This window comes from Anolis carolinensis, chromosome 3 (genome assembly GCF_035594765.1).
Source record: "Anolis carolinensis isolate JA03-04 chromosome 3, rAnoCar3.1.pri, whole genome shotgun sequence".
In the NCBI taxonomy this organism is placed as follows: domain Eukaryota; kingdom Metazoa; phylum Chordata; class Lepidosauria; order Squamata; family Dactyloidae; genus Anolis; species Anolis carolinensis.
The window spans coordinates 66893447-66910726 of record NC_085843.1 but is presented as its reverse complement, the minus strand read 5'-3'; the positions used below and the strand labels follow the sequence as shown (position 1 = coordinate 66910726).

General features: G+C 40.8%; 1 protein-coding gene and 1 long non-coding RNA gene across 4 annotated transcripts in view; one reads left to right on the top strand and one right to left on the bottom strand.

The window, feature by feature from the left end:
* Window positions 1-850, bottom strand: part of chodl (chondrolectin) — a 161664-nt gene extending 160814 nt beyond the window's left edge. The window contains exon 1 of one of the 2 annotated variants that reach the window (XM_008107641.3): window positions 699-850. The gene's annotated coding sequence lies outside the window, so the exon portion shown is untranslated. The remainder of the gene's footprint in view (window positions 1-698) is intronic. The other variant, XM_062975018.1, reaches the window with a different exon arrangement.
* Window positions 851-902: 52 nt separating this feature from the next.
* On the top strand, window positions 903-16865 carry LOC134297437 (uncharacterized). 2 transcript variants are annotated; one of them, XR_010004197.1, is made up of 2 exons: window positions 903-1033; window positions 13520-16865. It is a non-coding gene; the product is annotated as an uncharacterized LOC134297437 (long non-coding RNA). The 2 variants fall into 2 exon arrangements; XR_010004196.1 differs by having other exon boundaries at window positions 6394-16865.
* Window positions 16866-17280: the final 415 nt, after the last annotated feature.

Genomic DNA, 17280 nt, shown 5'->3' with positions numbered 1-17280 from the left:
TGCCTGGAGCGCCAACACTTGGGGGGCGCACTTGAGGAGCCTCCAAGTGCCCTAAAGCCAACTTTTTGTTGGTGCGCGCTGCCGCATCCGGCGGGAGGTTGTGGCTACTCCCCATAGCCAAAAGCATAGCACCGGCTCTCTGCTCGCAGGGGAAAGAGGATTCTTCTTCCTCCTCTTCCCCTTTCTTGGGGAAAGTGCGGGCAGTGGAAGGAGAAGCGGTGCGTTAGGGAAGCCAGGCAGGAAGAAGGGCAAGCGGCTGTTCCTCCCTCCCTCCCTCCCTCTCTCTCTGTAGGTCTCTCTCTCTCTCTATCCATAAGGGAAGAAGTGGTGCCACCATTCCTTCCCCCTCCTGCCTTGTCTTCCTCCCCACCTCCATGCCCACCTTTCCTGCCATCAAAACGGAGAGTAAGGGGGATCGCATTCCTCTTCGAATGGCTGCTGTTCGCCGGGGGGGGGGGGGGGCTTTCTCTTTATGCTGGTCTCCTTTCCTTCATCTAAAAAACCCCCTCTCTTCCTTCTCTTGTGCGCCTTGATATCTTGGGTTATATGGCACACAGTCATATAACCCAGAATATCAAGGCAGATAATCACATTATCTGCTTTGAACTGGATTATATAGAAGTGTGCACTCAGAAAACCCAGTTCAAAGCCATGAGGAAAGTCTCCTCCAAGGGAGGAGAGAGAAAAAGATATCCAACCTGCTGGGGAGAGGACTTTTCCGTCCCTTTCAAAGTTCATAGGCATTGTGTTTCCTCAAGCTTGCCTTTCCTCCTTTCCTCCCCTGCAGTTCTGGCTCTTTCTCTTGTTTTCCTTGAAAGAAAAATGGAGGGTTCTATCTTCTTGCAAAAGGAGAAAGGGAGGAAAGGGTCTGAGAGTGCAGGATCTGGGGGGGAGGGGGGGCTGACGTGTTTCCAGGGCTCCAAACTACAGCTCCCATCATGCACAGCGCTCTCCTGGTGCTTTACTTCCTCTTCGTAGCTTTACACCCGCTGGAGAAGGAGAGGGTTGCATGGTGCCATTCACACGCAAAGGAGTGAGTCAGTCGCATTTCAGATTTCCAGGGATGTAATACAAAACTATGGAGAGAAGTTCTAGTTCCTTCCTTCTTTCCTTTATCCCTCCCTCCCTCTCTCCCTTCCTTCTTTCTTGATTCCTTCGCCCTTTTTCCATTTCCCTCTTCATTCCAGCCTTTCTTTCCCCTTTTCGTTTTCCAGTCAACTCCTTTCTTTCTCCTCGCTCTCTTCTTCCCTTCCTTTCCTCCTCTTCCCAACTCTTAACTCCTTTGCGTTGTTCAAGGCTTCCAGGGCCAGAATCACTGGCTCGCTGTTACTTTTCCAGACTCTATGGCCATGTTCCAGAAGCATACTCTCCTGACATTTTGCTTGTACCTATACCTATAGCAGGCATCCTCAGAGGTTGTGAGGTATGTTGGAAACTAAACAAGTGGGGTTTATGTATCTGTGGAATTTCAACAGAAAGGAAGAAACCATGAAAATGAACAATATCTAAGTATTAAAAAAATCTAAAATCGGGACAGTAAAAAAAGAACAACACTCAGAAGACAAGAAACAATCAGGGCCAGCTAACACCTCCCAAGAAAGGATTTCCCCAAGCAGGAAGCAGCCAGGCTTTGAAGTTGCAAGGCTGTTAAATGCTAATCAAGGAGGCCAATTGCAACATTCACACTTGCCTCCAACAGACAAGAGTTCTTTCTCCCACCCTGGACTTTCCACAGATATATAAACCCCACTTGCCTAGTTTCCAACAGACCTCACAACCTCTGAGATGTGGGCAAAACGTCAGGAGAGAATGCTTCTGGAACATGGCCATACAGCCCGGAAAACGCACAGCCACCCAGTGATTCCGGCCATGAAAACCTTCGAGCGATGTTTCCATAGCATTGATAAACATTGGTACATTTAAAAACAGAAAGCTGTGATATATTCATAACATGAATAGAATTATTAGGATATACAGTAGACTCTCGCTTATCCAACGTAAGCAGGCCGGCAGAACATTGGATAAGCAAATATGTTGGCTTATAAGGAGAGATTAAGGAAAAGCCTATTAAACATCAAATTAGGTTATGATTTTACAAATTAAGCACCAAAACATCATGTTATACAACAAATTTTACAGAAAAAGTAGTTCAATACACAGTAATGCTATTTAGTAATTACTGTATTTATTAATTTAGCACCAAAATATCATGATGTATTGAAAACATTGATTACAAAAATGCATTGGATAATCCAGAATGTTGGATAAGCTAGTGTTGGATAAGTGAGACTCTACTGTATTACCATTGGATATTATTATTACTAAGATATTTTTATTTTCTGGATATTATTATTCTTATTTGGATACTATTATTATATTTTCAATATTAGTTTCTCTTCTTAAGAAGGAGGCTTAAAGGAGGTTCCTTCTTTGGGGGCTTTTAAGCAGTGGCTAGATGGCCATCTGTCAGGGGTGCTTTGAATGCAATTTTCCTGCTTCTTGGCAGAAAGGGGTTGGACTGGATGGCCCACGATGTGTCTTCCAACACTGTGATTCTTGAAATGCTTCAAAGCAGACATTAAGCATTAAGATAGCAACCAATTTAGAAAATGCAGATAAAAACTGGAAGATGTGCTATATTGGTAATATTTATCATTATTTGGATATTATTATTATTTGGATGTTCTTATTTAATTATTATTGGGAAATTATTATCAGTAGAAAGTCATTAGTATTATTGTTAGGATATTATTATGATATTGTATTTTATTTTTGATATTATTATATTTATTTTGGAGCCAACAGTGGCACTGTGGGTTAAACCACTGAGCTGCCGAACTTGCTGACCAAAAGGTTGGTGGTTCGAATCCAGGGAGCAGGGTGAGCTCCCATTGTTAGACCCAGCTTCTGCCAACCTAGCAGTTTGAATACATGCAAATGCGAGTAGATCAATAGGTACCACTCTGGCAGGAAGGTAATGGTGATCCATGCAGTCATGCCTAGAGCCACATGACCTTGGAAGTGTCCATGGACAATGCCGGTTCTTAGAAATGGAGATGAGCACCAACCCCCAGACTAGACTTAATATCAGGGTAAAACCTTTATCTTTTACTTATTTTTATTTATACTGTATATCACCTTTTCTCCTCGTAAAAATGCTCCAAAGCAGACCATAAGCATTAAAATAGTGCTCTTCCACACAGCCATATAACCCAGAATATCAAGGCAGAATAAGCCACAATATCTGCTTTGAACTGGGTTATCTGAGTCCACACTGCCATATAATCCAGTTCAAAGCAGATAATGTGGATTATCTGCCTTAATATTCTGTGTTATATGGCTGTGTGGAAGGACCCTCAGGGCTCTTCCACACAGTCATATAACCCAGAATATCAAGGCAGAAAATCTCACAATATCTGTTTGTAACTGGGTTATCTGAGTCCACACTGTTCAATGTTTGGTGCTAAATTCGCAAATATAGTAATTCCTAAATAACATTACCATGTATTGAACTGCTTTTTCTATTGATTTGTTGTAAAACATGATGTTTTAGCGCTTAATTTGTAAAATCATAATGTAATTTGATGTTTAATAGGCTTTTCCTTAATTTCTCCTTATTATCCAACATTTTTGCTTATCTAACGCTTTTATTTTTCAGTGATTTGGTTGGGGGGGGGGGGCACCAAAATTCTGTTTGCCTACACTTGAAAAATACCTAGGGCCGGCTCTGGGTGGAGAGAATCTCAATTTGGACCACAACAGTGAGAAACCTGCCTGTGTGCCCAATGCACAAGCCAGATTTAGGCAATGTTCTCTATATATTTAGCTGCTAGATACAACTTTATTCAGCCCTGAATTGCTGACCTAGGTCTTTCACTAGAGTAGAAAACAGAGAGAGTGTGTCCTAAACTAGGCATTGTGTTCAGGAGGCAGGTATGTTATTTGCTATCCTGGTCCTAGGCAAGAGAGAGCGAGAGAGAGTGCTGGAAGGAGGAACAGAACACTATAGTTAATATCTCGGGGCCTTCCAGACAGGCCCTGGATCCCAGGATCTGATCCCAGGTTTTCTGTTTATCCCAGATTATCTGGCAGAGCAGACTCATATAATCCAGTTTAAAGCAGAAAACCTGAGATCACATCCTGGCATATAGGGTCTGTCTGGAAGGGCCCTCATATAATCCAGTTCAAAGCAGTGGGATTAATGGAAGACAATAGAACAATAGTAGGAGCCAATAATGGGATTTACAGATGCAAAAATACATGCAAGTAAATATGTATGAATGGTTCCAGGTGAATCTTATGTAATTCTCCTGACTCATTTGAGAAATTATATAGATATCCTCACATCTTTGCCTTCCACAGGTAAATCTCTTGTGTTTTTCCATCACTTACTCATCTTTTAGTTTCTTTGCAGGAAAACAGTCAATTGCAGTGGAAAATATGAGATAGTTTCCAGTAATTTGGAGTGGTTGCCCTAGAATCAATCCATCTGAAAGCACTGAAATTCCCCTCCACCCTACCCCTACATCCTATTTGTATGGCTATAAATTGGGCAGCTAGAAATAAAAGGACACTTCTAGAGATATGGTAACCAGAAAGTATACAAACAAATATAAATTAAATATATTTCCAATATAATGACTGCTCTTTTTGGGAACTGGTGATTTTTAAAAAGCTGGCAGATGCAACATGCTAATGCGATGTAAAGCATTTCAAAATCTATCTGGTAATATCGCCATTAGCATTGTCATATTCTGAAGAAGGTTAACAAAAAGTTGTAGTAGTGCTAGAATATCTGAGTCATACATTTCTTTTCCAAATGTACAAGCTTGTATAAAACCTAATAGAAAATTCATGAATCATATTGAATCATCATTCAAAAATAAATATTTAAAGCGATTTGGTCTATTTATAACATCTTTTGATCTGTTTTTGACTGGGGGCTTGGGAAAAGCTTTGTGGGATTTTTCTTCAGGCTAGATATTACATTTTTAAAAAGTGCCTGGAACATGTAATTTGGGGCCATAGTAAAAATGTTCCTGGGTTTTGACTTGAAAAATGTAATTTCCTAAACTTTTCTTTCATGACTCATGTGATGGTATATATAGGGTAGGACTCTGGTGTATGCGTGTGCGTGTGAAGAAGTTCATGTTACAAATTGATACTGGGTAAAGTAAATAAGCTCCAATACTTTTTTATTTGAAACATCGTAATGAAAGGATTTTCCAGAATGGTATTTTGTGCTAGTTTGTAGGACTTTAGAAAGTTTACTGAAAGCTTCCTCCCTATCCCATTGTTCTGCTATTCTATCCCTTTCATTCTCTCAACAGTCCTTCTTTCAGGCGGGAGAAGCAAAGGATGGGAAAACACTTTGCTCAGTCCAGCTCTGTTGCTGTCAAAATGGCCTTCCTTCTGAATAATAATTTTAGAAGCAAATTTGCAAGTTATTTAATAAATTAAGTGAAATAAAAACTACCTTTTCCCCCACACACTTCTTGGTCTTCTGACCAATCCCCTTCCCTCTCCCAGCCAACCTTTTCTTGCATGAAAGAGGTTAATTGCACCTCCTTTTAAACTAGCCTGTGCCTTCACTACTGATGTATGGTCCCAATGAGTTCCTGACTTGCACGGAAGGGATCTTTCCACATGGAAGTTTCAATGGCCATGTAGTTCTGGAACCTTTTCAAATATATAGTGGTCCTTTGGTATCACTGGGGATTCCAGGACCTTTGTCGACACAAAAAACCATGGGTGTTAACATCTCTTCATACATCTAGGAAAAGGTAAAGGTTTTCCCCTGACGTTAAGTCCAGTCATGACTGACTTGGGGGTTAGTGCTCATCTCCATTTCTAAGCCAAAGAGCCGGCGTTGTCTGTAGACACCTCCAAGGTCATGTGGCCGGCATGACTGCATGGAGCACCGTTACCTTCCCGCCAGAGTGGTACCTATTGATCTACTCACATTGGCATGGTTTCGAACTGCTAGGTTGGCAGGAGCTGGGGCTAACAGCGGGCACTCATTCTGCTCCTGGGATTTGAACCTGGGACCTTTGGTCTGCAAGTTCAGCAGCTCAGCACTTAAACACACTGTGCCGCCAGGGCCCCCACTTCATACATCTATATACATAATAAAAGTGGAAAATGTGTATGTGTGTAAGTGGTGGAGGTGTCCACTTATACAGACAGTCTCCTGCCTCCACAAACAGCTATAGTTCCCACTGAGCAGGAGACACCAATAGCCCTCCGTCCACTGACATGCAGGTTATAGTGAGCACTATAAATATGGAGCCCAAACCTTGCCAGTGACTTCCATAAACACCATCCTGCCCCCCACCCAATTGAAGGCTTCCATATGGGGACAATTTCATCCTGGATGTTCTGTTTTTCCTCCAGAATGGACATCCCAGGATTCCTTAATTTGCATGAGCCCGCCCACTGCCTCTACCTTAACCCTTTCCTGTGGCACACAGTTAACAGAGGAATTGATCAACAACTGAACAAGAGGTTTGGGGAGAATTCACCATGATTTACAAGAGTTGTACCTGACCTACATCCAGAGAGCACTGTTAACCCAACCAACAATGTATCTGGACCAAACTTACCATGGATGATAGTATTTGCAGTACCTTCACTGATACTGTGACCCCCGCCGACAATGAACTGGGACCAAACTTGGCACAGAGAAGTCCCATGACCAATTAAACATACTGCAGGTGTTAGTGAAATGGACCTTGATTTTGGGAGTTATAGTTCACTTGCATACCAGCTGACATCGGCTCTGGACCAAACTTGGCACACAGACCCAACATAGCCAACTGTGTATACAGGCTTGCTTTGAGGTTGGTTGACTTCAGATCTGGGAGTTTTAGTTCACCCTTATCCAGTGAGCCTTGAACTCAGCCAACAATGGATCTGGACCAAACTTCACTGATATTACCTAACATCCCAAAACAAACAATGCCTTCTTCTAATAACCCGAGCATCGCTCGGTCCCCAAGCTAGTATTATATAAAATGGCAAAATCAAGCTCTTTGAATTTTTTAAATATTTGTCAAGCTGTAGATAACTGAATCTGTGGGTGCAGAATCCATGGATGCAGAATCCATTGATAGGTAGCAAGCACTTAATTTCTGGAATTTTATGCAGGATACGGAAGAACAATGCATCTTCAAAGGAGACTCTGATGAATATCATGGGCTGAAGCTGGGCCCAAAGCATTGGTAAATGTTTCCCACCATTCTTTGACATCATTGTAGATTTTATCACCTCGTCACATGGGCTGATTTGCCCGTTGTATTCTGCTTCCCCTCCACTTTCAGCATGGAGTTCTTCCCATGATGCACAGGCACTTCCAGCCAGGCTCCATGCCAAAAAGGGAGAGGAAGGGGCACACGCCGCTGCAGCAACATGGGAGCCTTCCCGTATTGCCTTCCCAGCAATGGGGGGAAGTCAGGTGGTGACGCTTCCTTCCTGGGATGAGGGGCATGGTAAGGTGGGCGATGCAGGGAGTTGATTGATCAATTCTCCATGCCCCCTGTCGAAAGCTCATGGATTCGCCACAATGTGAGCCGAATCCATGGGCCTTTATGATGAGGTCCTAAGTCAAGGGAGTGAAGTTATGACACGACAAACAGCTTTGTGCCAATTTAAAACTACTTTCTTCAATCACATCTGCCTAACTTGGACAGGCAGCACAGACTATATGTCAAGAGAACTAGCTCACATAATACATTTCCATGAGGGCCAGCACAAATGTAGACTTGTCATACAGATCACAGTCCTATACTGTTTGAAATCCTCCAAGGCAGGAACACTGTCTGTTAGTTGCACATCAGACACAAAACCTTAGTGAACTTTGATCCAAGACTTTCAGATTTAACAATGCTAGGCATGCAAAGACTAGTGACCTTATCAGATGGGCCAAATTTGGTGGCATACACCAGTTCCTCTTCACTTTTGCCATGGAGCCAGCCAGCTTCTATCCCATGATGTACATCTACTTCTGGCAGGCTCCGTAGCAAAAGTGAAAGTGAACCAGCATACACCATTTTGGAAGCAACATGGGAGGCTTTCCATGTTTGATTAGCCACAAAAGGAGGAAGCAGGGCAGCAGATGTTTCCCTCATAGGATGGGTTAAGGGGGAAGCTGGGTGAGGTGGGCATGGGTTCCCCACACCCCACTCCAGGCCCTGACGGATTGGCCACAATCTGTAGCAAATCTGATGGCTAATGTGATAAGGTCCTAGGAACCTAATGAGAGCTTTCCTGTCAATGCTAAAGATTGGTATTCTGACTCTCTTTTTTGTGATCATGAAGTTGCTGGAGTTACAAGTAAGTATGACAAAAGTGCTGGAAACACAAGAACTTGGTTAGGATTACTAAAGCCTGGCTTTTTTGTAAGGATTGCTGAGGTAATGTTTGTGTTTGCTTTCTGAACACGTAATATAAATATATAGTGGTTCTAGAAGATAACAGGGTTCATGTCATCATAAGTAAAATGAGCATAAGCAGGCAGGTAGAAATATAAAAATATGGAAGCAATTATCATTCTCCTTGGTGTTATGAGATTAAAACATATCTCCAGTGCTTTCCATGTTGAAATAAAAAAGGTTGTTTCCCACTACGGATGATTCAAGCAGCACTGTGCAATCAAAAGGAGTATAGATCTCTCCATTTTTAGACACTAAAAATGAAGAAAAAATCATTTTCACCCCAGTGAAAAAAATCTAATCCCCAATTTGCATTTCCTCTGATTAAATATAGAGAGATTCATCATTAAGGAAATGGAGCAAAAGAAAAAAAATAAACACTCCAGCAAAATTGTGAAGTGAAACTTAATAGTGCTTACACAGGCAGTCCCAAGTTTCTTCCTAAGCTGAATTTATATGTAAGTTGGAACAGGTACATTGTAAGTATAACTCCAGATTCTCACACACACACACACACACACACACACACACACACACTTTGGATAGCATAGGAAAGGCTTAGCACCCCTGTAGTGTTCGTTTTGCTGTCTGTGCCCCTGTTCAGATGATTTCACCTCACTTTCTGTCCCTATGATAATTGCATTTTGAAAAAAATTGGCTTATTGTGGAAACAAGGATTGATGATACAGCTTCAGTGGAGACACCTTTTCCCCATGATAACTCTTCCAGGAGTTAAGTTCTAGGGATAGATTTCTCTCACTTCCTGTTGTCTCACCCCCATCCCTAACTATGAGTTGTTTGTAAGTCAGATGTTTTTAACTCAGGCACTACCTGTATAGATTCTTTTATGTCTCTGTTATTTCTCAAAAATTAATTAATTTGTCTTTGGAAAGTTACTGTCTTTTTCTTCCTTCTCCTCCTCCTCTTCCTTTTCCTTTACCATCACTATCTCCTCACTTTCCTCCATGAATACATACATAATGGAAGGGGAATAGCTCCAGTATATGTTTTCCAGATGTACATGTATACAGGTTGAGCATCCCTAGTGAAGAAATACTCCAAAATCCAAAACCTTTTTTGCCACCAGCTGCCCGCTTCTGTCTTTGAAGCAGCTGCTATGGTGCTTCTTTTCATTCATTTGCAAGGCAGAAGTAAGCACCTAGAAGGTTCCCCAGAGAGCTCCTGTTTGTACTGTGTTGTTTTGTTTTTGAATACAGGTATCCTCAGTCTTTAAAATCTTCAGTCTCTCCTCTGCCTCATCCACAACAAGATTAAGAAACTGATGAGACATGGATCTGGAGATAATACAAGGACCTGTAAACTGCTGGAGTAATGGATAGCTGAGATATTTATATCTATATGCAAATATAGATATATCTATATGCAAATACAGGTATCACAACAACAACAACCTAAAAATCCAAAATCTAAAATATTTCTGTTCCAAAACATTTTGGATAAGGGATACTCAACCTGTAGTACTTGTTATAAGTAGTAGTACATAATCCTCTCTGTGGGTGAGTTTACATAAACATGATGGCCTTCCAAATACCGAAATGCCAGCTTCCAACATTCCTCACTATTATCTATGATGGGTACAGCTATGAGGATCTAGAGAGCAATATCATTTCCACCCTTAGGTATGAGATGAGGGAAATTAATCTTTACAATATAATTTCCAAAGTTTCTAAATCAGGATAGCATGGCATCAAAAACAGAATATAAAATGGAATGAAACTAGTGGCAGTCAAGTCTACAGTCATTATTTGCATGAAAATGAGGCTATCATACTTTGAACATATCATGAAAATACATGGTTCACTAGAAAAGGCACTAATGCTGAGAAAATTTAAAAATGATAGGAAAAGAGGAAGACTGCATTAAAGATGAACAGACTCAAGCAAGGAAGCAACAGCCATGAGTTTCCCATATCTGATAAGGGCTTTCAATAACAAGAGCCTTGGAAATCTCTTTTTTTAAATCAGGCTTATGTATAAATATAATTTCTCAAACAATAATTGATGTTTCTGATGCAGAAAGAAATAATAATGCAAATCAGCATTGGGTGAATTTTGTACAAAATAAATTCACAATTACAGGATTTTCAGCATAGGAAACCATATTTTTATATAAAATTATTATTTTCTACATAAAAAGCTGTTCCACACAAAATAATAATGTGTGGATTTTATGCAAAATACTGTAAATCCTAAAATGCAAAGATTTTTGTCAATCCAGAATTTCTCAACACCAAAAATATTCATTCCTACCATTTTCTGAAAATTTTCACACATTCTTTCCATTTCTAATATCCATATGATGTTCTTCAAATCCCATTTTTCCTAGGAATTTCTAATAGTAGCCACAGCTCTTTGAACCCCTGAAGGATATGTGAAGTTTTTTCTGCCCTGGGAGTTCCTAATAAATACCAGTTGAATGTTACATATCTGTATCCATTGCCTTGATCCACCCAGCCACTTTGCTGTACTTTTGGGGCAGTCACATTGATGACATTTGAAATGATTGTGTGATTTTTGTTACTAAGGTTTCTCCCAACCTTCAATCTTTCAATTAATTTCCAGTTCCCAGATTCAGCATTTCTCGTTCTCATGACCACCACCACCACGTTTAGAGTTACATCAGTAAATTGTCATAGCACCAGGGAGGATGTGTTGTATTCATGGAAGAGATGGTTGAGAAATGGAAGGAAACCATGCCAACACAGTAAATCACATCTCAGGTGGAAAGAAAGACTTCAGTAGCCCCTCCACATCTGCAGGTTTCACTTTTGTGGAAATTAGTGATAGTGTTCCATTGAGTATCTAGAGATTCCTAGAGAACAGTTCTCTAAGCCAGTGGTTCTCAACCTGGGGTCCCTAGATGTTTTTGCCCTTCAACTCAGAAGGGCAAAAACACCTGGTCAACTGGCTGGGATTTCTGAGAGTTGTAGGCCAAAAACATCTGGGGACCCCAGGTTGAGAACCACTGCTCTAAGCAGTCCTCTAGTATCATTCTTTCACTTTAGGTAAAAAATGACCATAGAGGTGCTAGAGATTTTTAGAGATTTGTAAAATAATAATACTTCTTATTCATGGGTTTGTTTGTTTGTTTTTTTTACTTTTTCTGGAGTTCTTTGCTCCTCACATCAGGAAATGTAGATGGCTGCCTGTAGTTGAAAAGAAATGTTCAGATTGGTATAATACCAAGCCCTTGAAAAGCGTAACAAAGCAAGGTCATAACTAGGTCATGACAAGGTGTAAAATCCTGAAACACAAGTTATGACATTTCACAGAACCATTGGGTAGTCTGAAGGAGCCATATGTCTACTATTATCTAAAATATAACTATATCTGGTGCTTATATCTGTTTTTTGCTTTCTTTTTTTTTTTACAGCTCTTAGCTCAGTTTCCATACTGTGTCACGCACATGGGAATGAGGGACTGGAAACATGTGCAAAATTAATCTGCCTTGACCGTTGTAGTGGGGGTGGAGGAATAAGAGATGTGGGAGAGACAGCAAGAACAGTGAAACTTTTGGCTAGTACTGAATCAATCTTTCCACTGTGATCTCTCCCAAATGCTGCTTGCACTACAAAGTTTCCTGATCACAGCTCATTACAACAATATGATTTCCCCAAGACAACATATATGTTTTTCTAACTCCCTGTTGAATTTGTACTTTTTGTTTTTCTTCAGCTCTTATTAAATATATATGTTTGTGACAAAGAATACTAATTAAGGGTAAAATATACATGGAAAATAAAAAATACAACAAAAGTAATGTAGGGAATTTGGGAATAATGAGCCTGCCTATGTAATAAAGTTGTATATTCCAGATACATGAGTGGAAACATAGTAAATATATACATTTGAGGATAATCCAATCAGATCTGTATGTCAACCATAGGTACTGAAAGGATCTCACCATTTCCAGACAAAAATGTATTGACACCAACAGAATTGAATGAACTTAACAGCTAGTATACAATCTATATGATAGGCAGGTCTCCACAATTTGGGGACCACCTCAACAGCTAAGCAGAACTTACCACCAGGACAATAAAATCTGGATGTATCTATCATAGAATCATAGAGTTGGAAGAGATCACATGGGTCATATAGTCCAACCCCCTGCTATGCAGGAAAATGACAATAAAAGTATCCCCGATAGATGGCCATCAAGCCTCTGTTTAAGAGCTTCCACAACACTCCGAGGCTGAGAGTTCCACTGCTGAACAGCTCTTATAGTCAGGAAGTTCTTCCTAATGTTCAGGTGGAATCTCCTTTCCTGTAATTTCAACCCATTTCTCCAAGTTCTAGTTTCCAGAGCAGCAGAAAACAAGCCTGCTCTCTCTTCCTTATGACATCTGTCAGAACCCTGCTACTAGAGCCTGGATATGGCGCTGAGTTTCAGGGTCACTGACATTGTGAATAGATAAGACACCTGCATCCCGGGATCCTGAGAAGACACGGCTGCTGGACTTGGCGGGGAAACTTCGCGGGGTTTTGTTGGGCGGGAAATGTATCCCCTCAAATGAGGGGGAAGGGTATATAAAGGAATGCTGGCCGGTGCCTCCCATTCCTGGCTTTTTTCATGTCGATGTTTCCTGCAATAAAGTTTATGGTGACAACACAGCGAGTCTCGTGTATTCATTCAGGAGCGGCTGTAGTGAGCCGACAACATCATTTCACATATTATTTATACATGGTAATCATGTCTCCTCTCAACCTTTTCTTCTGCAGGCTAAACATACCTAGCTCTTTAAGACACTCCTTATAGGGCAAATTATCTAGACCTTTGATCATTTTAGTTGCCCTCCTCTGGACACATTCCAGCTTGTCAATATCTCTTTTAAATTGTGGTGTCCAAAACTGGACACAATATTCCAGGAAAGGTCTAACTTATCTGTCTATCAATTTCTATCATCTATATTTAAAATACCACAAACTCCAGTAACATTTTGCCTACCTGTTTTCTCCAACTATTATCATTTCCCCTGGCTTTTGCTATTATCTAATGTAGATTTCTTATTACTTTGTAGTCTCCCTATGATGTTTGACCTCAACATTTCTCTGTATTTTCTTTCATAGAATCATAGAATAGTAGAGTTGGAAGAGATCTCACGGGCCATCCAGTCCAACCCCCTGCCAAGAAGCAGGAAAATCACATTCAAAGCACCCCTGACAGATGGCCATCCAGCCTCTGCTTAAAAGCCTCCAAAGAAGGAGCCTCCACCACATTCTGGGCCAGAGAGTTTGACTGCTGAACAGCTCTCACAGTGAGGAACTTCTTCCTAATGTTCAGGTGGGATCTCCTTTCCTGTAGTTTGAAGCCATTGTTCTGCGTCCTAGTCTCCAGGGGGGCAGAAAACAAGCTCGCTCCTTCCTCCCTATGACTTCCCCTCACATATTTATACATGGCTATCATGTTTCCTCTCAGCCTTCTCTTCTGCAGGCTAAACATGCCCAACTCTTTAAGTCGCTCCTCATAAGGCTTGTTCTCCAGACCTTTAATCATTTAGTCGCCCTCTGCTGGAAACTTTCCAGCTTGTCAACATCTCCCTTCAGTTGTGGTGCCCAAAATTGGACACAGTATTCCAGGTGTGGTCTGAACCAAGGCAGAATAGAGGGGCAGCATGACTTCCCTGGATCTAGACACTATACTCCTATTGATGCAGGCCAAAATCCCATTGGCTTTTTTCGCCGCCACATCACATTGTAGGCTCATGTTTAACTTGTTGTCTACAAGGACTCCAAGATATTTTTCACATACTGCTGTCGAGCCAGGCATCCCCCATTCTGTATCTTTGCATTTCATTTTTTCTAAGTGGAGTATCTTGCATTTGTCCCTGCTGAACTTCATTTTGTTAGTTTCAGCCCATCTGTCTAATCCATCTCTCTTTCCTGCACTTTCAGTTCTCCTATATTTATTGTTTTGTCAGATATTGTGTTATTTCTGCATTCTATATCTTTACTCTGCTTACATGCTACCAGTCAAAACACACTGTGCAACTATTTCATCTTTAACATGGACATGTGTGTATGTAGTGAAAAAAGATGGGGAAAGCAATGAGGAAAAACATGATGATTACAAGTGAAACATAACAATGACTGAACACACCTAGACAAACACCCTCCCAAAATTATAAGACAAAAACCTAATCTGAAAGTCTTCTCCCCACCCCCTGATTTTATAGGACAGTTATATGGGAGTTATCAAGCTCATTGCTTCTATTATTTTCTTCCCATTATTATTTTCTGGCAGCAGTGGCATGTTTTCTTCCTATTCTTTTATTCACTCCTGTCATTTTATCTCTGTCATGTTGAATTGTAAGCCTTTGGGGACCCTTGCAATTCTTCAAACATTGTAAAGTGCTTAGTAGTACATATTAAGTATTCTGGAAATAATAAGTGATGGAAATGATGACAAAGGAATTTATACATGAGAAAGACAAGACCGAGCATACTGTTAGATGCCTATCTAATTGGAGAGCATTCCAAAAAAGAAGACAATACAAGGATCCTGGCAGGAGTGACTTGCTCTACCATTAGATGCCTATCTAAAGAGAGAGCATTCCAACAAGAAGATAATACAGTACAAGGATCCCAGCAGGAATGACTTGCTCTCTTTGCTCTGTAAGGCCGAAATTTTACCGTTTCAATCCTTACCTGGGAGTGAGCATGCTTAGCTTATTTCTAGGCATACTTCTAAGCAGCAATGGATAACAATGAATAACTAGGGATCCTTCTGATAAAAATTTGGTCCCATTAGACAGGCCATTGATTGCAAGTATAAGAACTTCATAATGAAGCCAAGAAATAATTCTAGTTTTGTTGTACGAGTATTTCTCCATATTTTTCCCAAAGTGTTAAAGACCTAAATCCAATTGTTAGTAGAACAACTGATTATAGACTTGTTCAACAGAATCAGTAGATCTATTCTAATTGATAACTAGTTTTCAATTCAGATCTTTATCTGAAGACTTATTCCCTGTATCCCATCAAATCAAGTGTGATGGGTAGTAAGTAAGGAAAAGGAGCTTTACTATTGTACTTCCTGGCTATGGACTCCCCTCTCAGGGTGACATTATACATATGTATTGTGTTGTTTTCAGAAAGAGACTTCCCTCACCTAGTGGGACACTTACTTCTTTTAAACAGTTACAAATATTTACTGAAGTTTTAAGATAGGTATAATTGTTGGTGCTATTTTGAGTTAGCTATATTTATTGCTGTTCTCTGATATTAGTTTTATTTATCCCGAAGGGGACACAAGATGGATCACAAAACATACATATGCGGCAAACATTCAATGTCACTTTATACTGCCGAAGAGCCAGTTTGTAATTTCCTCCATTGGATTGAATCACCAGCATTCCTTCTGGGTGCCTCAGAATACCTCCCCCGCATTTTTTATGAGCGGTACCTATTTAATCACATTTTTGTTTTCGAACCGCTAGGTGGGCAAAAACTGGACTAAAGGCCAGGAGCTCACCCTGACCTGGCTTCAAACAGGGAGCCTTTCGACTGACAAGATTGACTACTGCTGGTGTTTAACCTGCTGTGCTAAAGCTAGCTCCTGTTGGATTTTATAGTTCTGTGGTTCTATCGATCCAACATAGAGATTTGCTGTTTACATACTTTTTATGGTTTTCTTCCCCTGCAGAGCAATTATCAATTGACTTTAACAATGTAAAATCACATATCTATCTACTCAGAAGTGAAAGCCCCAATGTGTTTACCTGTGCTTCTTGTTATTGTTGTGTGCCTTCAAGTTATTTCTGACTTATGGTGACCAAAAGTGACCCAATCACAGTGGTTTTTTGTCTAGATTTGTTCAGCCTTTGCCTTCTTCTGAACAGAGAAAGTGTGACTTGCTCAGCCAGTGGTTCTCCATGGCTTAGCCGAGATTTCAGTCCTGGTCTCTAGAGTCATAGTCCAATTCTCAATTGACTTCACTATGCTAGGTAAACATATACAAGATTGTAGCATGGGATAATCTAAAAGACAATTAGAGTGCAGATATTTCTTGGTATCTTTCATGCTTTTTTCCTCCACAATATCTGCCTCAATACATTTAATTTTGTTTACCACATGTAGCTAAAAGTATTGTACATTATTTCCCCCATTTCTTTCCGCCCACCCAACTCTATTTTTTTCTATCTCTGTGAAAAAGGTTAGGTTGAGATGGTTATATCATGGGAAAGGTGTAATTTGCTCTGTTCTATAATGTTCGTTGGGCAGAGGTGATGACCGTGGCGCCAGCTTTCAAATTGATTTGAACCCGCAGCGGAGAGTTCCGCAGATCCATCACAAAAGGAACAGAGCGGGACCGCAGCAGACTATTATTAAAAGATCTTTTTTTCTTCACTTTCCCCTTCCCTGAACTATGTAACAAATCCCCCCAATAAAATGTAGCACTCATTTTTAACAGTAACACTCTCTATCTGGTTATTTTGTGTCTTTCCCTGACTCCTTCTTTTGCATGCAATCCTCTCTCTCTCTCTCTAACCCGTCCGACCTTCAAACCCTGGCGGAGGCTTCCCCGCCATAGGTTAATACGGCGGACGATACAAATTGGCTCATAACTTTATCAAAATTACCCCTAGCACGCTCCTCTTTTAGTCCTAACCCTTCCTAAGGCTCCTGACCCAAGGACCACCAGCGGAACCAAAATCGGTCCAGTTCTCGGCACCTCATCAGCTGACTGTCAAACGGAACCGACTGCTCTTTACAAGCCAGACTGCTCTCTTCCAGCCTTATCCCGGACTTTCCTCTCCCCGCGACCCGCGGGATGGTTTTTAAGAGATCACTGGTCCCTTTCTGTGAACTGTGGATGGGGGGATCGCTCT